General features: G+C 43.3%; 1 protein-coding gene across 5 annotated transcripts in view; it reads right to left on the reverse strand.

The window, feature by feature from the left end:
- The window catches only part of ABCA5 (ATP binding cassette subfamily A member 5), an 80,092-nt gene extending 69,347 nt beyond the window's left edge, over positions 1 to 10,745 (reverse strand). The window contains exon 1 of one of the 5 annotated variants that reach the window (XR_007243814.1): positions 10,451 to 10,745. The gene's annotated coding sequence lies outside the window, so the exon portion shown is untranslated. Of the gene's footprint in view, positions 1 to 8,474; positions 8,516 to 9,822; positions 9,842 to 10,330; positions 10,396 to 10,450 lie in introns of those variants that run through there. The other 4 variants (XM_048488381.1, XM_048488382.1, XM_048488384.1 and 1 more) reach the window with 4 other exon arrangements.
- Between the last annotated feature and the right edge of the window lie 8,296 nt (positions 10,746 to 19,041).

Genomic DNA, 19,041 nt, shown 5'->3' on the forward strand with positions numbered 1-19,041 from the left:
AAAGTGCCTTTTATGTGCCAAACACTAATATTGTTTTAACCATTTAATAATGAACAATAATCTCCTACAGAAAATTCATAAAAAGTAAATTAAGTAAATTAATTACAAATTCAGAGGAAGAAATGGAAGTAAACCTGTATTTCGTCATATCACATTCTATGTATGAATAGCTGATTCTCACCATACAAGTGGTAGATATGACAGATCTAAATTTTATTTTCAGGACAAGGTTGACAGCCCAATCCAGAGCTGCAGGCAGCCAGGGACAGCACCACTCCGGCACCACATCACCTCTTCCAAAGGGCTTCTCGCACTGTGGGAAGCCCACAAGGTTAAAAAAAGAGAACCCTTTAAATCCCCCATCGGGAAAAGCAGAGATACGCCATGATCTCTGAGGCCATGCCTGCCAGCGCAAGGGGACTGAATGGGCAGTGGAAGCCGATTAAGGTTGGCTCCAGCACCAGGAACACCCCTGTCACAGTGATGTAGCTCAGAATGCCAACATGGAGTTAGGCGACATGGCTGGGTGTCGACAGATTTGACCCTCCACCAGGGTAAGTGCCCTGGGATGGACAAATCTGCCAGCGAAACCCTGCGGCGTCTCCAGAGGGGATTCACACACCCGTCTAGATTGGGCTGCCTGAGACTTAACAGAACATTTATTACACATATACCATGAACTATAAATATACAGGCAGATAAAAAAACTAAAATACCTCACTTTTACTTTTGTGAGAACAACCCCCTATTTATATCACTATTATTCCTCAACAAATATGGATACCATGGATTGCCAATCTCACTGTTATGATTTTGGTCTATGACCACAAATAAATTGTTGTTGCTTCATAAGGAGTCTGTTGTGGAAAGAGGAAGGGAAGGAATTTGTAAGCTGCTTTGAGACTTCTTATGGTTGAGGAAAACAGGATATAAATTCAAACTCTTCTTCTCTTCTAATCTCAGCAGAGGCCATAAGCAGGCCCTTGGAAGATGGTTGGGTAGGTTCGTAAGGGAGTAGATCCTTCAGGTATGCTGGACCCAAGCTAGGTAGGGCTTCAAAGGTCGACAACAGCACTTTAAATTGTGTCCAGAAACAGACTGGAAGTCAGTATAGATAGGTCAAGACTGGAGTAATGTGGTAACTGACCCAATGACCATCTTGATGCTGCACCATGTAGAGTGCATCAGAGTAATCAGATCTAGCTGTAACAAGGGCATGCACAATTTTCTACTGGTAAAAGAGACTCCTGGCCCCAGTGGTCACCAGCTCGTCCAGTAGTAGGCCTGGGTCCAAGAACACTCCTAATCTGTGCGCCTGTTCTCTCAAAGGGAGTGGAGCCCGAACCAGTATGCATTGTTAGATCAGACTTTTCAAACAAATGTTGGGTTACTAGGGTTGCAAACCTCCAGGTGGGGATTGGATATCTCCTGGAATTATAACTCATCTACGGGATACATCAATTGCTTATTATTTATTTATTTAAAACATGTATTCTGCTGGAGAAAATGGCTGCTTCGGAAGGTGGATTGCATGACAAGGTCCTTCCACTCTCCAAACCCAACCCTCTTAGTATCTACCCTCAAATCTTCAGGTATTTCTGAACCCAGAGTTGGCAACCCTGTTTTTGTAGGTATCTTGAGAACAATCCTCCTTTACAGGCAATTATTTCCTTCTCCCCTGGCTTTTTCAGAGTACTTTACCTGACATAATGAATTATAAGTACAGAAAGTCTTTCGCTAAGTGCTGCATAGATATTCTACTGCTTGCAGTTTCAGAAGGCTTGCTCCACTCTGAGTCATTAGCTACTTTGATTGTGGTTTTATTTTGAGATATTTTAAATGATCATTATGTATTTTGATTTTTCCTGTGAACATGTGGAAATGTCTAGCTTTTATTTTGATGGAGTCACAGTTGCTATGACTTACTCACTGATGCAATAAAGGAAACAGACTGACTGTTTAAGTAAAATCAAAAATAAACTGTATGTAGACTGCTCCTGTGAGGAAATATCCAAGACAAAAAGGTACACTCCAGGGAGCTGAATGTCACTATATCAACAAAGAAAACTGGTTTCAAAGAGTCCCGCAGGGGCTACCCGCCTCCCTGCAGACTGGTTCTTGCCCTCTCCAGACTCTGGGGAGGGCAGGAGCCAGCCTGCATGGAGGCTGGGGGGGGGGGAGGGGGGGTTTAGCAGCATGCGGCTTGGGCGCACACCATTTCATCACTTGGGGGAGCGCCCGGCACCCCCCCACATGACGAAATGGTGTGAGCCCGGGGACATGGGAGATCTGAGAGGCGATGATGAGTCAGATTTGTTGCTCTCCTAAGTCCAATTTCCAAAAAATAATCAGGGGCTAGGCCAATTGTGAGGTTCATTAACTACCCTCTCACTCCAAGAAGATTGCAAGTTGGCTAGCAGATATAAAGGAATAAGGCCTACAGGTTGAAGGTGGAGTTTCAACCAATGATAACCAGCCAAGCCCTAGCATCTTATGTGCTATCTTCAGATGTATACTAACAAAGGGTCTTTCATTCATCAGTTTCTTAGGCTGGGATCAGAATATATCTTCATAGTGAAAAAGGAAGTGGGGAATCATATTTGTTCTACAATCAACACACAGAAACAAAATATAGATTTGTAAGGAACTTCATAAGGAATTAAGAGGAGGAATAACCTCAGAATTCTTGTCAGAAATGGCTTTACCATGCATATCCAGGGGATAGTCTAGAAAAAAAAGAAACTACAGCTCGGGAGAGTCCCAGTCAGGTGGAAATTACAGGAATGAAAATCAGATTGGCTAAAATAGAGGCATAGAGAGCAGCTCAGGAACAAGAGCAGTTATCCAAGATTGAGGCAGAAAAGGAAAAAGCCAGAATCTCGGAATTGGAGGAGATATTAGCTACAAGGGGAGTGCCGAGGGAGGGTGCAGCTGTTGCACCAGACACCTTGCGCCTGAGAGAGGGCCAATCAGGTTTTGCCCAGGGCTCCAGTTTTCCTAGTTACGCCACTGGAGAAAACAAAAACAAAAAGATAAGATGACACAGCTGAAGAGAGAGAGGGGGAAGCTGCGAGAGGGAAAAAAAGAAATCTATGTGATAAGGATAAAGGAAATGGTGTGGAGGGCAGAATAACCACTTCCACCAAGAAGCAGAGAAAATTCAATGGAACAAAGAACTTTCCCCCAATGTAAAAAAGAGGTGGTATGGAGACATTATTTAATTAGCTTTGAATAACCTTGAGGAAACTTTGGGAGCCAGAGGAGGAAAAAATTATATATTTGCATCCACAGGTTTGTGGAGAACTGAACAAAGTGTACTCAGAAGTGGGAGATGAAGAAACTGAAACTGTATTACTTTTCAAGGAAAGCGAGAGAGTGGGTAATGAACTCATGGCAGAACAAAATTGGAAAGCTTTTAGAATTTTTTTTACAAAACAGGGAAATGCGTCTAGAGTGTTGATAATCAGAGCCTTGACCAAATGGGTTGAAGGAAGCGAAGTGACATTTGAAGAGCTAAAGCAATTCAATTGGTCTGAAGCAGTTTTATAGAAAAGTCCCCTCAAGTTAAAGATGGTACACTAGAGACAGAAAAATTAAAAACTGCAGATGAAGCTGCCATTTTATTAGTTAGATAGAAGGGAACTTTGAAGGATCTCTTTTCCAGCCCATCATAAAGAAAAATAAAGTTTGGGGCCCCTCAGAGAAAACTGAGCCAAGCTCAGAAGCCAGGGTAATTCATGTGGTGATCCAGAGTAGACCTCAAATTCAGGCTTCAGAACTGCATACTAGGCCGCTTGTTAGCTGAATGGCATAATAAGGATTTGGTCCGTTCAACAAACTCACAGAATCCCTTTCCAGAGGACTAAAAATCCCAGGTGTTTCCATAGCCCAAGTTGAGAAATGCTGCTCTGTGTTATGTTGTGCTTTACTACAAAGGAATTGTTGCGAGAGATAAGTCTCTCAGTACCGAGACTCCCTTATAAGAGGCAAAAGGGAAAATAACATCGGGCTTGGAGCAGGTGTTGGGAAAGAATGCTGGCGTTATATGCAAGCTTGGAGACTGCTTCACTCACTTATTTGTTTATTTGATCATCCTATCTTCTGGATTGCAGCAAAGGACCTTGCAAGCCTTAAGGTTCTGAGTTGCTTACAACCTGACTTATACAAGCCTACAGATAAACACTATACTCATTACTTGTGAAAGAACTAATTGGGGGTGAAGCTGATTTATTTATTTATTTGCATACTAGGCCAGAAGCTAGATTGGTTGCTGTGGAAACAGAAAGCAGTCCCTGTCAGAACCAAGCGTGAATGAACCTGAAACCTTAATGCAGAATATTCCTGCTGTACAATTCCTAACTCAACGGAAGCAAGATGATTGTTTAAAGGAGTTGTGGCAACAAACTGAGAACTCTTCCCAAGAGGTAACAGCAAAGAATCCTTGTTTGTTTATAGTCATGGACCAGGGTATAAAGTATTCATGAGGCAAAAATGTGCCACTATGTGAGAGTTGCATAACTGGTTGCCCCAAGGATATACAGATAGGAGCTTTGAAATCTTGCCCATGATGAAAATGAACTAACAAGTTGAAGAAAGATAATCAAGGATGATATGGCAAGTAAAGTGAACTTAGCACCAACATTTACAAGGGAACAATGGCAAGTTAAAGCAGTCTTAATGGAATATCAGTCCATCTTTTACAGCTTCCTAGGGAGCATTCAACTGGCTCTGCACAAGTTAATTCTGGAGATACTAGGCCTATTGATCTTCCTCCATACAGAGTAACTGGTCCCAAAGCCACCCACCAGTATTGAAAAACAAGTTATAAGATATGCTGAACCTCAGGGTCACTGTGCCCTGAGAAAGCCCTTGAGCCTCCCACATGATTTTAGTTCTCATACTCAATCAGATAGTAAGACTTTATGTGGACTGTAGGAAGCTGAATAAGGTGATGGTCCCTGATGTGTATGCTATCCCCAGAATGGACAAACTGATTGAACTAATAATAATAATAACAACAGCAGCAGCAGCAACAATGATGATAATAATGATAATAATTATTTAATTGCATTCATCATTTTAGCCACTAAAGAACACACATACAATTAAAGTAAGAATTAAATACAATTAAAGTCAGAATTGAAAAATCAACAACTGATTCAAAATGTAGACTATGCAAAGCTGTAGAGGAAACACTGGATCGCATACTAAGCTTGTGCAAGAAGATCAAACCAACTGATTGTAAACGTCATAGCACAATTGCTAAAATGATTCACTGGAACATCTGTAAAAATATTTGCCAACAGAAAAAAAATGGTGGTAAAACAGTGTTGAAAAAATAGGTGAAAAGGAGCAGGTCAAAATATTGTGGGACATCCAAATATACCAGAAATAACAGTGATTGAAAAGGGGGGGGGGGGCTGTAGATAATTGATGTAGCAATAGCTGGTGAAGAAAAAGAACTGGAAAAGAGGACAAAATACCAAAATCTGAAAATGGAAGTCGAGAGATTATGGCACCAAACAGCAGTTGTGCTCCCAGAGATTACCAGTACACTGGGAGCCATGCCAAAAAACCTTGGATGGCACTTGAACCATCTACATATTGATAACATCTCTATCTCCTGGGCTTTGGTACCTAATTTGGTTTCCACTTTAGAACTGACAAAAGGGTATTGGTAGGTGGCCATAAGTCTTACCAAGAAATCTGATGAGGAAAAGCAGCCATGAAGTCTTCTTAAGTGTAAGGATGTATCACTGGCAACCAATATCAAATTAATCCATGCCACATTATTCTCTATTACTATGTATGGGTGTGAAAGCTGGACAATAAAGACAACTGACAGGAAGAAAGTGAATTCCTTTAAAATGTCATATTAGAATAGAGTGTTACAGATATCATGGACTGCCAAAAAAAAGTGGGTTCTAGATCAAATCAAGCTTGATCTATCCCTAGAAGCTAAATTGAATAAACTGAGGCTATTGTACTTTGGTCACATAATGAGAAGACAAGAATCACTGGAAAAGACAATAGGGCTAGGAAAGGTTGAAGGCAGCAGAAAAAAGAGGAAGACCCAACTTGAGATTGATGGACTCTAAAGGAAGCCATGGTCCTCAGTTTGCAAGACCTGAGCATGGCTGTTGATGATAGCATGTTTTGGAGGACACTGATTCATAGGGTCACCATAAGTCAGAAGTGACTTGACAGCACTAAACACACATTTGGAACCAGAGATGGGCTCTTTGAGTTCACGATTTTAGCTTTTGAATTCAGGAATGTTTCAATCACATTCCAAAGGCTAATAGCTGAACTACTCATTGTTTTAAAAAGACTGTGTACTTGCTTATATGAATGACATCACAAAGTTAGCAAAACTGGAAAGAATATCTACAGAATCTGACAATAATGTTCTGTCGAATAAGGGAGGCTGGTTTAACAGTGAAAGTCACCAAATATAGTTAAATGAAATTTCCCACTTTTCTGTTAAATTTCCCTCTTTCCACCTGCTAGATTTAAAACTAAAACTTTCCTAACAGTCTGACTTGGTCATTCCCTGTAAGAGTTTACATGTTGTGAATTAACATGTGTTGTGCCATCTTCCCATGTGTTGTGCCATCTTCAGACATACATCAATGAAGGGGTTTTTTTTTCAATTTCTTAGCTTTCTAGGATGGGTTAGAATAAATCTATACACACTTGTGGAGGGCTACAAAGAAACAAAGAAGAAGAAAAAGGAGTTAAGTGGTTAAGTGAAAAAGAAAGTGGGGAATTGTCATACCCTGTTTTAACAAGAGACTTCAAAAGTTGGGTAGATTGTTTTTAAGTTCAGGAATGAGTTTTAAGTCAGGAATTCTACTGATTCCTGGAATCTACTGATTTATGAACAGCAGAGACTTCCAGATATGACCATTACAATGACAGGTTTATAAGGTTTGTTGTGACTACTAGTATTATTGGAGATGAGCCAGAAAGTACTCTGATCTGATGTTTTAAGGAGAATTAAAGTTAATTTGATAGGAGAATAGGCTGAAAAATTGCAGTTTTAGCCTGAACCATCCCTTCCTATGCTTGTTTGTGTTTGTGCAGTCCACTAAGTGGTACCTGACATATGGAGATCCTGTTAGGTCTTTCAGGCAAGAGATTAACAGAGGTGATTTGCCATTGCATACTGCTGAATAGCAATCTTGGAACTCCCTGGTGGTCTTCCATCCAAATATTAAGCAGGACCAGCCCTGCTTAGCAGCCAAGATCTGACAAGATCAAACTAGCCTGGGCCATCTACGTCAAGCTTCCTGTGCTTCAGAACTACTATAAACGACACTAATGTGATGTTTATCAACCACCAGAGTATGTCAGCACTTTGAAGCATCCAACAGCTGTCAACTGACTAAAAAAGTATTTCCAGTTTCTTTGGTGTCACTTCTGACTGGTTTGACGCCTGCTGTGGTCTCACCTCTAACTTTTTGTTTGTTGTATTTTTTATTCTCTAGCTACCCTGTTTCCCAGAAAATAAGCCCTAGCATGATTTTTTTGGATTTTTGGAGGACGACTGAACTATAAGCCCTACTAAAAAATAAGCCCTAGTTACAGATTCCCTGACGCAGCTGATCTGGGGGGGGGGGGGCAAAATCATGGAAAAAACAAGACATCCCCTGAAAATAAGCCCTAATGCATCTTTTGGAGCAAAAATTAATATAAGACTCTGTCTTATTTTCGGGGAAACACGTTATTTTCTCAGAAACATCCTTCTGGCTTTCAGGCCAGCTAAAGCCTCACTTTTATGAAGACTCAGACTAGTTCTAAAGAGTATTTAATCCACGGGATGAACAACCGTTTAAACGAAAAAAACAGTTATCCAAAATTGTAATCCTGGCCACCAGCATCGACGATCTTATTTTTGAAGTAAGTATCACTCTGCTAGAATGAGTTTTGTATTTCAAGTAAACAGACAGTGGGGGGCTGTCATTCCAGTCCGAGAATTACACAGTCAGTTTAAAGTATCTGAACAGGTTCATTTGTGCCAGTTATAACTTATGTGAGTGAATCATGCCATTTTTATGTGAAAAACCATGTATTTGTAACAGAAGAGGAGCCATGATCTCATAAAGCCCCTTTTCTACTGTTATGCAACTCACATGACAAAGCCATGTATTATCTTTTATTTACCTCGTTTGAGCACAAGAACAAATAAGGGAAGTAATTAATTCTAAGAATAAAACAGCTGAAACTTAACAGCCATACCATCAGGTCTGTACTGAATACAGACTTTACCAATACAAATAAATCATAATTCGCTTTTATTTTATGCCAGGATTTAAATAATGTTTTAACTTTCAGGGTTTTTTTGCAGCTTCCTTAATGTTAAGAAGCTCTACTCCTAAACCCTATCTGAGCTGAAATATTTCCATAAACATTTTAGTTACATATAGTTAGAGTTAGTAAATATTAAAATTTAGGATATAGCTGATACTCACACTCAATTACATGATTTTCTTGTCTGCTACCAGCAGTGGACTCCTGTTTGTTCAGCTAATCTGAGTTACTGAAGTATTAATATACTCATAGAATCACTGAGTCGGAAGACACCACAAGGGTCATCAAGTCCAACCCCCTGCCGTGCAGGAAAACACAATCAAAGCACTCTTGACAGATGACCATGCAGCCACACTCGGAGGCAGAGTATTCCAATCAAACAGCCCTTACCGTCAGGAAATTCTTCCTAATGTTTAGCTGGAATCTCTTTTCCTGTACCTTGAATCCATTACTCCTTGTTCTAGGCTCAGGAGCAGCAGGAAACAAGCTTGCTCCCTCTTCAACATGACATCCCTTCAAATATTTAAACATGGCTATCATGCCATCCCTTAACTTTCTCTTCTCCAGACTAAACATACCCAGCTCCATAATTCTTTCCTCATAGGGCATGGATTCCAGACCTTTTACCATTTTGCTTGCCCTCCTCTGGACCCAGCTTATCAATATCCTTCTTGCATTGCGGTATCCAGAAGTGGACACAGTATTCCAGGTGAGATCCGACCAATGCAGATTAGAGAGGTACTATTACATCCCTCGATCTAAACACTATACTCCTATTGATGCAGTCCAGAATTGCATTGGCTTTCTTGGCTGCTGCATCTGTACTGCTGACTCATGTTCAGTATGTGGTCTACTAAGACTCCCAGATCCCGTTCACATATACTGTTGTCAAGCCAGGTGTCACCCATCCTATTCCTGAGAATTTCATTTTTTTCTGCCTAAGTGTAGTATCTTACATTTATCTCTGCTGAAATTCATTTTGTTAGTTTTGACCGAGCTCTCCAGTCTATACAGGTCATTGTGAATTCTGACCCTGTCCTCTGGGGTATTAGCTACCCCTCCTAATTTTGGGATCATCTGCAGATTTGATTGGCACATTGTTCAGGGGTAACTGAACCATTCATATTTGCAAAAGAGTCATTCTAGCTTTGGCTCTTCTAAATGAAACCCTCTTTGGATTTATTCTCATCAAAGCACTGCATCATCCACAACAACGCTGTTATCTCATAATCAGTGATGCTACAGTAATGGATATTTGTTACTTAAGCATTTTATTTAGCAACAGATATTACTCATGGGTTGGATTTGTTTTGATAGCTTCTTCCTTTAACCCACTCGGGGTGTAGTTTTAATCATCAGTAGAATTGCCATGATGCCAATTTCACACCTAATTTAACATGCAGCACAAGGAAGTCCTGGAAGGTCTTGGTCTACAGGAAAGGAAACTACCTGCGCACACAGCTGGTCGACCCATTACACACAGTGATACACACACATAAATATCTTTACCTCCAGCAACACATGCTACATTATTGTGTGCGAACAGGCAAAAAAATGGACACCCAGGCCGGCTCGCTTCCGAACTACTGACAGCTCCAGCCAAATCCACCTGCAGCCAAGCATCCTCCAGCAGCTTCGGCCTGTCTGCACAAACAGCGGCTGCGGAAGTCGCTCCGGAGATGCCACCCCGACCCAGCCGTGGCTTGCCCATCCTCCAGGGAGGCGCCACCCGGCCCCCCGGGTTGTCTTCGAAACGAAGCAACTCTGCCGCGACCCCCGAGGGATGCCTGGTGGGGGCTCCTTTGGAGCGGACGCGCCACCCCCCCTCCCGCCTTCTGCCCCATCGCTGCCGCCTCCTCTTTCCTTCCTCCCCGCGACCTGGATTTCTCCTCCTTTTTCCGGCAGCCTTTCCCTGCCGCATCCTTGCCCCTTCTCTCTATCCGCGCCCGCGGCACTGCAGACTCGAACTTCGTTCCCAGAGGTGGGGAGAAAAAATCCATAGTCGCAAGATCCCTACCAGAGACGACAGCGGCGATTTCAGGCGAAGCTCCTGCTCCCCTCCCAAGAAGCCTGGCCTGGAGACCGAGCTTGCTAGCGCCGCCCGCCTATTGAGGGGAGGGGGAGCAAGAGCGCCTACCTTGGAGACACAAAGCAGGCCCCACAACCGCCCTGGAGGAGCAGCAGCTGCCACCGCCGCCGCCGGCTCTCTGCTTCTCGTCTTGCGCGGGCCTCTGCAGGACCCAGGGAACGACACTTGTGTCAGGAGCAAAGTTTCCACTTCCCCCGCGCAGTAGAGCCGTCCATCAGCCCTACCCGCTGCAAAAAGCCCTGTCGGCGAGCCCGGCAAAGTGAACCACAGCGTTACGTGAGAAAAGGTTTGGGTATCCTTGAAAACGTCCACGGAACTTTCTCACAGAAGCAAGGACAGGAGTGATCATGGTTAAACTGCCTACTAAAACAAATGATAGGAATACCTATTTGGAACAATGGAAGATGTCTGAAGACTCACTGAGGCCCCTTCTGCACATGCAGAGCAGTGCACTTTCAATCCACTTTCAATGCATTTTTAAGCTGGATTTTACAGTGGGGAATAGCAATTTCAAACAATTGTGAAAGTGGATTGAATGTGCATTATTCTGCATGGGGACTGAGTGTAATGAAGGTCGGGAATAACTGACTCCACTTGGAGGAGGGGGGGGTATTGTTCCAGTTCCAGAACATGCACTCACATATATGGTATGATCAAAATAAAAAAAAGAAGATTTAAGAAATTTTCAAAGTACAAGAATATTAAACCGATACAATCCGTGGAATGCAGCTGATAAAAATATAGCCCAGAATAAAAGGTGATCTGATTAGGAGCAGCAGTGGCGTAGTGGTTAAGAGCAGGTGCATTCTTATCTGGAGGAACCGGGTTTGATTCCCTGCTCTGCTGCCTGGGGAATTCAGATTAGCCTGTGCACTCCCACACATGCCAGCTGGGTGACCTTGGGCTAGTCACAGCTTTTCGGAGCTCTCTCAGCCCCACCCACCTCCCAGGGTGTTTGTTGTGTGGGGGGAAGGGCAAGGAGATTGTAAGCCCCTTTGAGTCTCCTACAGGAGGGAAAAGGGGGATATAAATCCAAACTCTTCCTTTTCATACTCCTTTTCACCCTTCCACAACAAGCTCAAAGGTGTTGAGGGGAACAATGCAAGCTATGCCATGAATCCTGTAGCAGGAAGGGTGAATCAGCTGTGACTGTCCTTCTTCTCACCTACTGTTTGTGCATATCCTTAGCAATGTTCCAGAACAAATGGCTCTTTTTCTGGTAAGATGCAGTGTGGAAGATATGAATTTAATCCATCATCACACCAAGTCAAATAGTGCTAGATGTTCCAAGTCAAATAGTGCTAGATGTTCCAAGCATACCAAGTTGCTTTGGAGAGGAAAACATCTTTTGATTATTCAAGATCCATGCTCGTAAAAATAATGTGCAGCAGCTAAGCACTAAATCCTAGCTTCAGAAGTCTCACAGTAAATGTTGCTTTCCAATAATGGAAGCTATTAGATTCCAGTCCCAGTCACTAGCTGGAAAAAAAGCACACTTTCAGGTTTCAAAATGTGCTTCACACTCTCACAGTCTAAACACAGTCTGTCCTGCACAGATCTCATTCAGTTCAAGGGGTGTTCAAAAGAACAATTCCAGGGGAATGTGCCCCAAATCATGTATAGTTATTTATCCTTCTGCTTTATTAAACGTGCACATTTGAAATTTTCAGAAGATTGGGGTCACAACCCATCTGACATAGTCATGGCACACAGTTCTACATTTTAATGGTCTTTTACCCCTCCCCACCAGTGTGTGCCCTTGTGAGCCCCAAGGTCTCCTGGGAACTGTAGTTCCTCAGGCAGTTTTCCCCCTGAACTGTAACTAGGCCACTTTTTTCAGCCTCAAAAAGTACTACAAAAAGAAAAGGAACATAGGTAAGTGTGGGAAGGGGGTTGGTGTGTGTGTGTGTGTGTGTGCCGTGGGGGGGCGCCATGGAGGGCCAATCCAAACTCTTCTTCTCTTCTTAGATGTGTTGGGCCCCTGAAAGACCAGGAAGATTTTTTAAAGCTTCCTCAAACACAGCTGCCTTAACCTAATGCCAAAAAGATGGCAAATTTAGCACCAACTGCACCACAGCAGGAGGTTACTGCAAAGATGGGAGTCCACTGCCAAAAAGGCCCTCTCTCTAGTTGCCATCCTCCAAACCTTGGAAGAGGTTAGCACTTGAACAAAGACCCCAAGAAGCAGAGTGCAGAGTCTTAGTAAACTGTGACTGGGAGAGGCACCCCAACAGGTATTATGGTTCTAAACCATGCAGGGCTTTATAATATAAAACTAGCATATTTAATTGGAACCGGAAACATACAGGCATATTCCATTCTTAGGGTGGTCAGCCTGCAGGTGGTGGCTGGAGATCTCCTGGGTTCCCTGGGTGTCCTCCAGGTGACAAGAGATCACTTCACCTGGATAAAATGGCCACTTTGGAAGATGGACTCTACGGCATTATACTCTACTGAAGTCTCCCGTTCCCCTGATTCTGCCATCCTCAGGCTTCATCTCCAGATGTGTCCCAACATGGAGGGGGCAACCCTATCGTTCAATCCAATCTGTCATATCCCAAATACATAGTACCATTCATATGTAAAACTCAGGCATGGTCAGGGAGAAGATAATATATTGTTCGTTTTATGTATATGAGAAGAGGGGGATGTATTCTGACTGCATTGACTCATATTATATTAACTACAGCAGCCTGAGTAGCCCAGACTAGCCTGAGCTTGTCCATGATTGGCTGGACGTGGTTCATACTTGAATGGGGAAGAAGACCTGGCTTGTAGGAGAGAAAGGGGGGGGGATAAAAATCCAAACTCCTCCTCCTCCTCTTCTTCTTCTGAAGATGCAATTCAAGACAAATCATCTCTGTTCATCTCTTGCCTTGAATACCCTATGAGGGGACATGATAGGCATTGGCAACATGATAGGCTGGGTTTCATAACTTGGAGTAATGGCACAAAGAGATAAACGCTTTTCAGATAGAGGCAAACACACAACACACATATGACTCAGCAAAGAGTCCTGTGGCACAGTGTGGTAAGCTGCAGTACTGCAGTCAAAGCTCTGCACATGACTAGATTTCAATCCCAATTAAAGTTGGTTTCAGGTAGCTTAAATATCAATTCAATTCAATTGAGTCCCAAGCTTGCTGGGGAATAAAATGCAGATGACTAGGGAAGGCAATGGCAAACCACCTCGTAAACAATCTGCCTAGTAAATGCTGTTATGTGACTTCACCCCATGGATCACTAATGGCCTGGTGATTGCACAGGGGATTACCCTTATTTAGATGACTCTGCACTTTCTTCTGCCACACAGAGATGCCTTCCGAGGTTAAAACACTGTCACAAAGGAATTCCGAAAGCATCCCGTTCCCTGGCTGTAGATCAGGGTCTTCCAGTCTTCAACACCATTTCAAACAAATGTTTGGCAGGTCACACTTGAATCAGGAAGGAGAGCTTACCCAGAGAAGGGGAAAGGCTCCTGGAGGGAAACCAGACTTCTCACAACGTATGTAGTCAGATACAGGGCAACATCTACATTTTTTTGAAGGGAGCAAAAGTATCACATCATGCACCCCATATATTATATACATATTTTTTCTTTATATGTGTGTATACAATCAATGTATATACCATAAACATATAATACCAAATCTTTTAAAAATACAATAAATTGTGTTAACCTGTATGAATTGTAAATGAATAACTACACTTTTACATTATCTTATCTATATATTGTGTGTAAAGTACCGTCAAGTCACAGCCAAATTATGACAACTCCAGCAAGGGGTCGTCAGGACAGGGGATTAAGGGGAGGTGCCTTCCTCTGCTCAGTTTTTCTTTGAAGTCTGACCCTGCTTAGCTTCTGAGATCTGATGAGATCTTCCCGTTCCATAATCCTTCTTTCTTTCACCCTGACCAGTAAGAAATTAAGTGGGGCTATATTTTGCATTTTGAATCTAGGCTGAGCGATCAGCATTATTGACCTCATCCACTGGGCCATAAATCAGCAGACAAGCAAAGGACTCCTCCATTTCTTCTGCCCTGACACGTACAGAAACAGATTTTGGCAGAGCTGTCTTACGAAGCAATTCAGGTACTTTCATCACAGCATAGATGAGGGAGTCCTTCTCCCCCTTCCCATTTGCCCCCCCCCTTTTTCCTAGGTTGTCAGCAACCTTGCATTACAAAAGATTTAAAGAACCTGATGCACAGATTATTATAATGTTACACAGTTGCTGTTTAAAGCAACAACCACCAAAAATGGTGAGGGTAGGAATGGCTAGTGTAACAGACAAGCGCAGAAAAAAATGACTAGAGTCTGTGTGGAACTGGGAAAACCTGAACTTGCCCTCCTACATGGCAACCTTCCAGGTTTTAAAGCAATTCCCCTAAAACTTTGAAGCAATATACTCTTCGAAAGATTGAAGAAAAGTTGGGGAAAATCCAGATGATGTATGAATGCGATTGGGAAGATGGTGATGAGGACAACTGGCCACCATGGGCTTGCCAAGCATGGGAAATACAAGTGCGCTGCTGCTGCTGCTGCCACCATGCCATGCCTGCCAGCTATGGGTGGGGGATTCCCGTCCTCTCCTCAGTGCAATCTGGAGTGGGGTGCACCTTGGCCCCCTGTGCTGGCAGCAGTGTTCTCTCAGGTTTACCTCAGGTTTTGATATTCCAGTAAAGCAATTAGGGAGTATAGCTGTTGTCAAGTGCCTGACTTGCCTGAGGAAAAGTCAAGGCTCCTAATTTATTATCTCTGTGTCACCTCCTCCATAATTTCTACTGCCTCTCACAGCTGCTGGTTCAAGAGTCTGGGATTTCAGAGCAATCCACAGGCTGTAATAAAAATATTTCTCCTCCAGACACTCCCGAGCAGCTCCCTCACTTCAGCAGGTTATGCTTGATGGAGCTTGGCTGCAAAGAGACTGCTCAGGTTGTCGTCTGTCTGCTCTATTGGCTTTTTGATCCTTTCTTGCCATAGTTATTCAAGAATCATGTTTTAGGAGAGCCCATGTTTATAATACAGCTGTCATAAATCTGCGATTTTAAAGATTTCTATCCTCCATTTTATGTTAAAGTTAACTTGGAATAGTGTAGAATGCTGCAGCTCAATTACTACTGGGAGCTCGGTGGAGCATGTACATTGACACCCATTCTGCAATCACCCAGTTGGTTACTAGTCATTTAGTGGGTTCAATTCAAGGAACTGGTCGTCACCTACAAAGCCCTTCATGGTCCTGGACCCTCATACCTGCAGGATTGCCTGTCCTATCATGCTTCATTGCATGAGCTTTGATCATCTGAATAAAACCTTCTCAGGGTGCTACCCTACTAATGGGAAACAAGAGCAACTGCTTGTTCATATGCATTCAGTACTATTGCTCCCTTCAGTACTTGAGTTGCCAGCTCCGGATTGGGAAACACCTAGAGATCTGGCTGGGGATGAAGCCTTAGAAGGGTTGAGTTTGGGGAGGGGAAGGACTTCAGTGGGGTAATGTACCATAGAGTTCACCTTCCAAAACAGTCATTCTCTCCAGGAGAACTGACCTCTGGTGCCTGGAGTCCACTGTAATAGATCTCCAGCCATCACCTGGAGACTGGAAACCCTAGTTGCCACTCTTCTATCATTTTTCAAAATAGGCAAAACAAAATTGTTCAGGAAGGCATTTTTATGAAGGGCTTAGAACTATAGTATAACGAGGAAGCTCAGGAAGTAGCTTTTACAGAGAAATAGGATTGTAGTCTATTCCAATGATTATTGTATTGTTATAGAATAGTTTTCTACTTTTTGTAAACTGCCTTGAGACTCAGTGAGAAAGGCAGACTCCAAATAATCTAGCAATTTCTCCCCTATAATGTGGTTTCTGATTACTCACTGGATAAGAGGCTAGCTTTCCTATACAAATTTGCACTTATTCTTGCTGAGACACAAAACCCTTCTGATAGTGGCTGGCATCCAAGCACAATTATGGAATAAAACCTTTCTGGTTCTGACAAAGAAACATTAAAAGCTTGGGTCAGATAAAAAAAGTAATGTTATTTAAACAAAAAGAGTCTTTCCCCTTGTGCCCTAGTTTCCCTTTCATTTGCAGCCAGAACTTGGTGCAGAATTTAACAAAAGAGATCTGTCTGAATCAAACCTGAGTAATATGTTTTGCTTTTTAAAATTTTGCTGTTATTGTCAGGGGTTTTTTCCCCAGCAGAAAATCAGTATGAGGTGTGGGTACATTATTACAAACAACAGGATTGCTCAAGTCCAATAGAGGAGACCTTAGAGAGGGCTGATGCCTTGCAATAAATTCCATGTACCAGGGTTGTTTTTTTCAGTCTCTACTGGAGCAAAACAAGAGAACTGGAAACGTTCTGTTTGCACAGTTTTAACTGCATCATTTGTCATTCACGGGTTAGCTGGGTTTTGTGGCAGTAAAGAGGGCCCTAGATGGGAAACCTAGGTAATCTCATCCAGCTTGCACAGTGAGATGGAATTTCTCCGTACTTAGGTTATTTATCTTACTAATTTCCTTATTTTGATCTTCAACCTCCTTTACTGTCCAAAGATGCGCACAACATCCAGTCTTCTCCATTGTGGTACTAACCTTATAAAACTTGGGGTTTCATAAAAGAACGGATGCTCCTATAGTACAACATTTTATTGGGCATAGCCACAAACCTGCAGATTTTAGGTTTTGGACCATTTTTAAATCAAACATATGTGCCTGGATGTTTGTGAAAAGGCTTAAATGAAAACACTGGATAGCAGCCACTCCTGCAGATAAGAGGTAGAGCATACCTGGAAACCTCATTTGGCTTTGTGCTTATAGAATTTTTGATTTGTAAAAAATCCCAAGGTTTTAGTTATGTTTAAGATAATTACAGGAAATGCCAAATAGGTAATCTATACCATTTTAGCTTGGCACAGTGGCGAAGCTCCCAGGGGGATGGGGGGGGGGGTTGCCATGCAACAGGTGCACGGATTTGGGTCACACGGGGGGTGCAAAATCCCCCCAGCCCCTCACCCTTCCCCCGCAGCCCCACTTGTGGCGCCCCCCCCCGCGAAATGTAGTTCCCACCAGAACAGGAAGGCCTGTTCTCCAGCCTGCTTGGTTTCCTAAAGTAAGTGTGGGGGGGTGTCGTGATTCCCTACGGTAAAAGCTTCTCATTTCTGGCTTTAGAAACCGGAAAGAGGGCTAGAGAACAGGCCTTCCTGTTCTGGTGGGAACTACATTTCCCAGGGTCTCCTGGGAAATGTAGTTCCCACACAGGTAGGCCTGTTCTGCAGCCTACTCGGTTTCCTAAAGTAAGTGTAGGGGGCGCGCGGGGAGAGGGCACCATGGGGGCAGGTGGGCAAGCGTGATTTCCTCCCCATACACACTTACTTTAGGAAACCAAGCAGGCTGGAGAATAGGCCTCCAGCCTGCTCAGTTCCCTAAAGTAAGTGGTGGTGGTTGGTGGTTAGTAGTGGTGGTGAGAGCCGCGGGGGAGGGGGCGCGCAAAAAAGCCAGCCCAGCTACGCCTCTGGCTTAGCAAGATATAAGTTTGTCATTCTGGCAACACTTCTTGTCATGAGCCAGCTCTTGGGCACTGACCTGGGGGCTGAGAACTCTGATGAAGACACCGTGCATTCAGAGCTGGCTCCTTGCAAGGAAATGCAGGCAGCAGAGCCAATTCCCAGCCCTTCCTTGTAAGCTCAGGCAGAGCTTGATGCCTTGCACCTGGGAGAGTCTTCAGGAATCTCAAAAGAGCCAAGTAGTGAGCCAGCTGCTCAAAGGGGGCAAAGACATAGACTACAGCTGCAGTCAAAGGAGAAGTGCTCACATTGCTGCAAGGCATGGCAGAAGACTCTGCCAGGTGGAGGCATCTGCATCTGAGGAGGATTTTGCTCTTGCAAGATTCCAGCCTCATTAGCCAGGACTTTCAATGTAAACCCTGTCCTGAGGTTGACTCTGTCTGGATGAAACAAGTATACTTCTTGGTAAGCTCCATGTACCTGGTCTCCCTCCCTCTGGCCTCCAGCTCTCAGCCAGCCTGCCTGCCTGCCTGCTTGATCTCCTGCCTGTGCCTTGACTTTGGACTGCCTTGTTGACCATATCTTTGCCTGCTGCCTGCCCTGCCCCTGGTCTGCCTTGATCATGTCTTTGCTTACTGCCTGCCCTGACTCTGGACTAGTTATGACTATGCTTCATGTGCTGCCCACCTTGACTCTGGCTTGTCTGGCCACACTGTAGCTACTGCTTGCAGCACATTTCTATATGCTTTGTGAAATTATTCTTTGCACATGCTCTTATTATAAGTAAGTTTTCTGCAGGGAGTCTCTGTTCATGTTTTATATAACCATAATTTGTATCTACTCTGTGAAAAATGTTCTATCTTTTTAACATGCTTTAAATTATTCATAATTACTATGTGTTTTTAATTAATTTTTACCCTTTTAGCTACATCCCCCTGATGAAGCTCATGCGAAACACATAAGAGTATACAGACAATTAACAAATTCCCTCAAGGACTGTTGGGTTTTTTTTTGCTTTTCCTTCATTGTGCTGAGTGTGCCTCTCAGCTTTTACACATTGATCTTTAAAGGCTGCCCCGAGTGGCTTGAGACCAAGATACCTCAAGGAGTGCTGCCTTCCATATGAACC

This window comes from Sphaerodactylus townsendi, linkage group LG03 (genome assembly GCF_021028975.2).
Source record: "Sphaerodactylus townsendi isolate TG3544 linkage group LG03, MPM_Stown_v2.3, whole genome shotgun sequence".
In the NCBI taxonomy this organism is placed as follows: domain Eukaryota; kingdom Metazoa; phylum Chordata; class Lepidosauria; order Squamata; family Sphaerodactylidae; genus Sphaerodactylus; species Sphaerodactylus townsendi.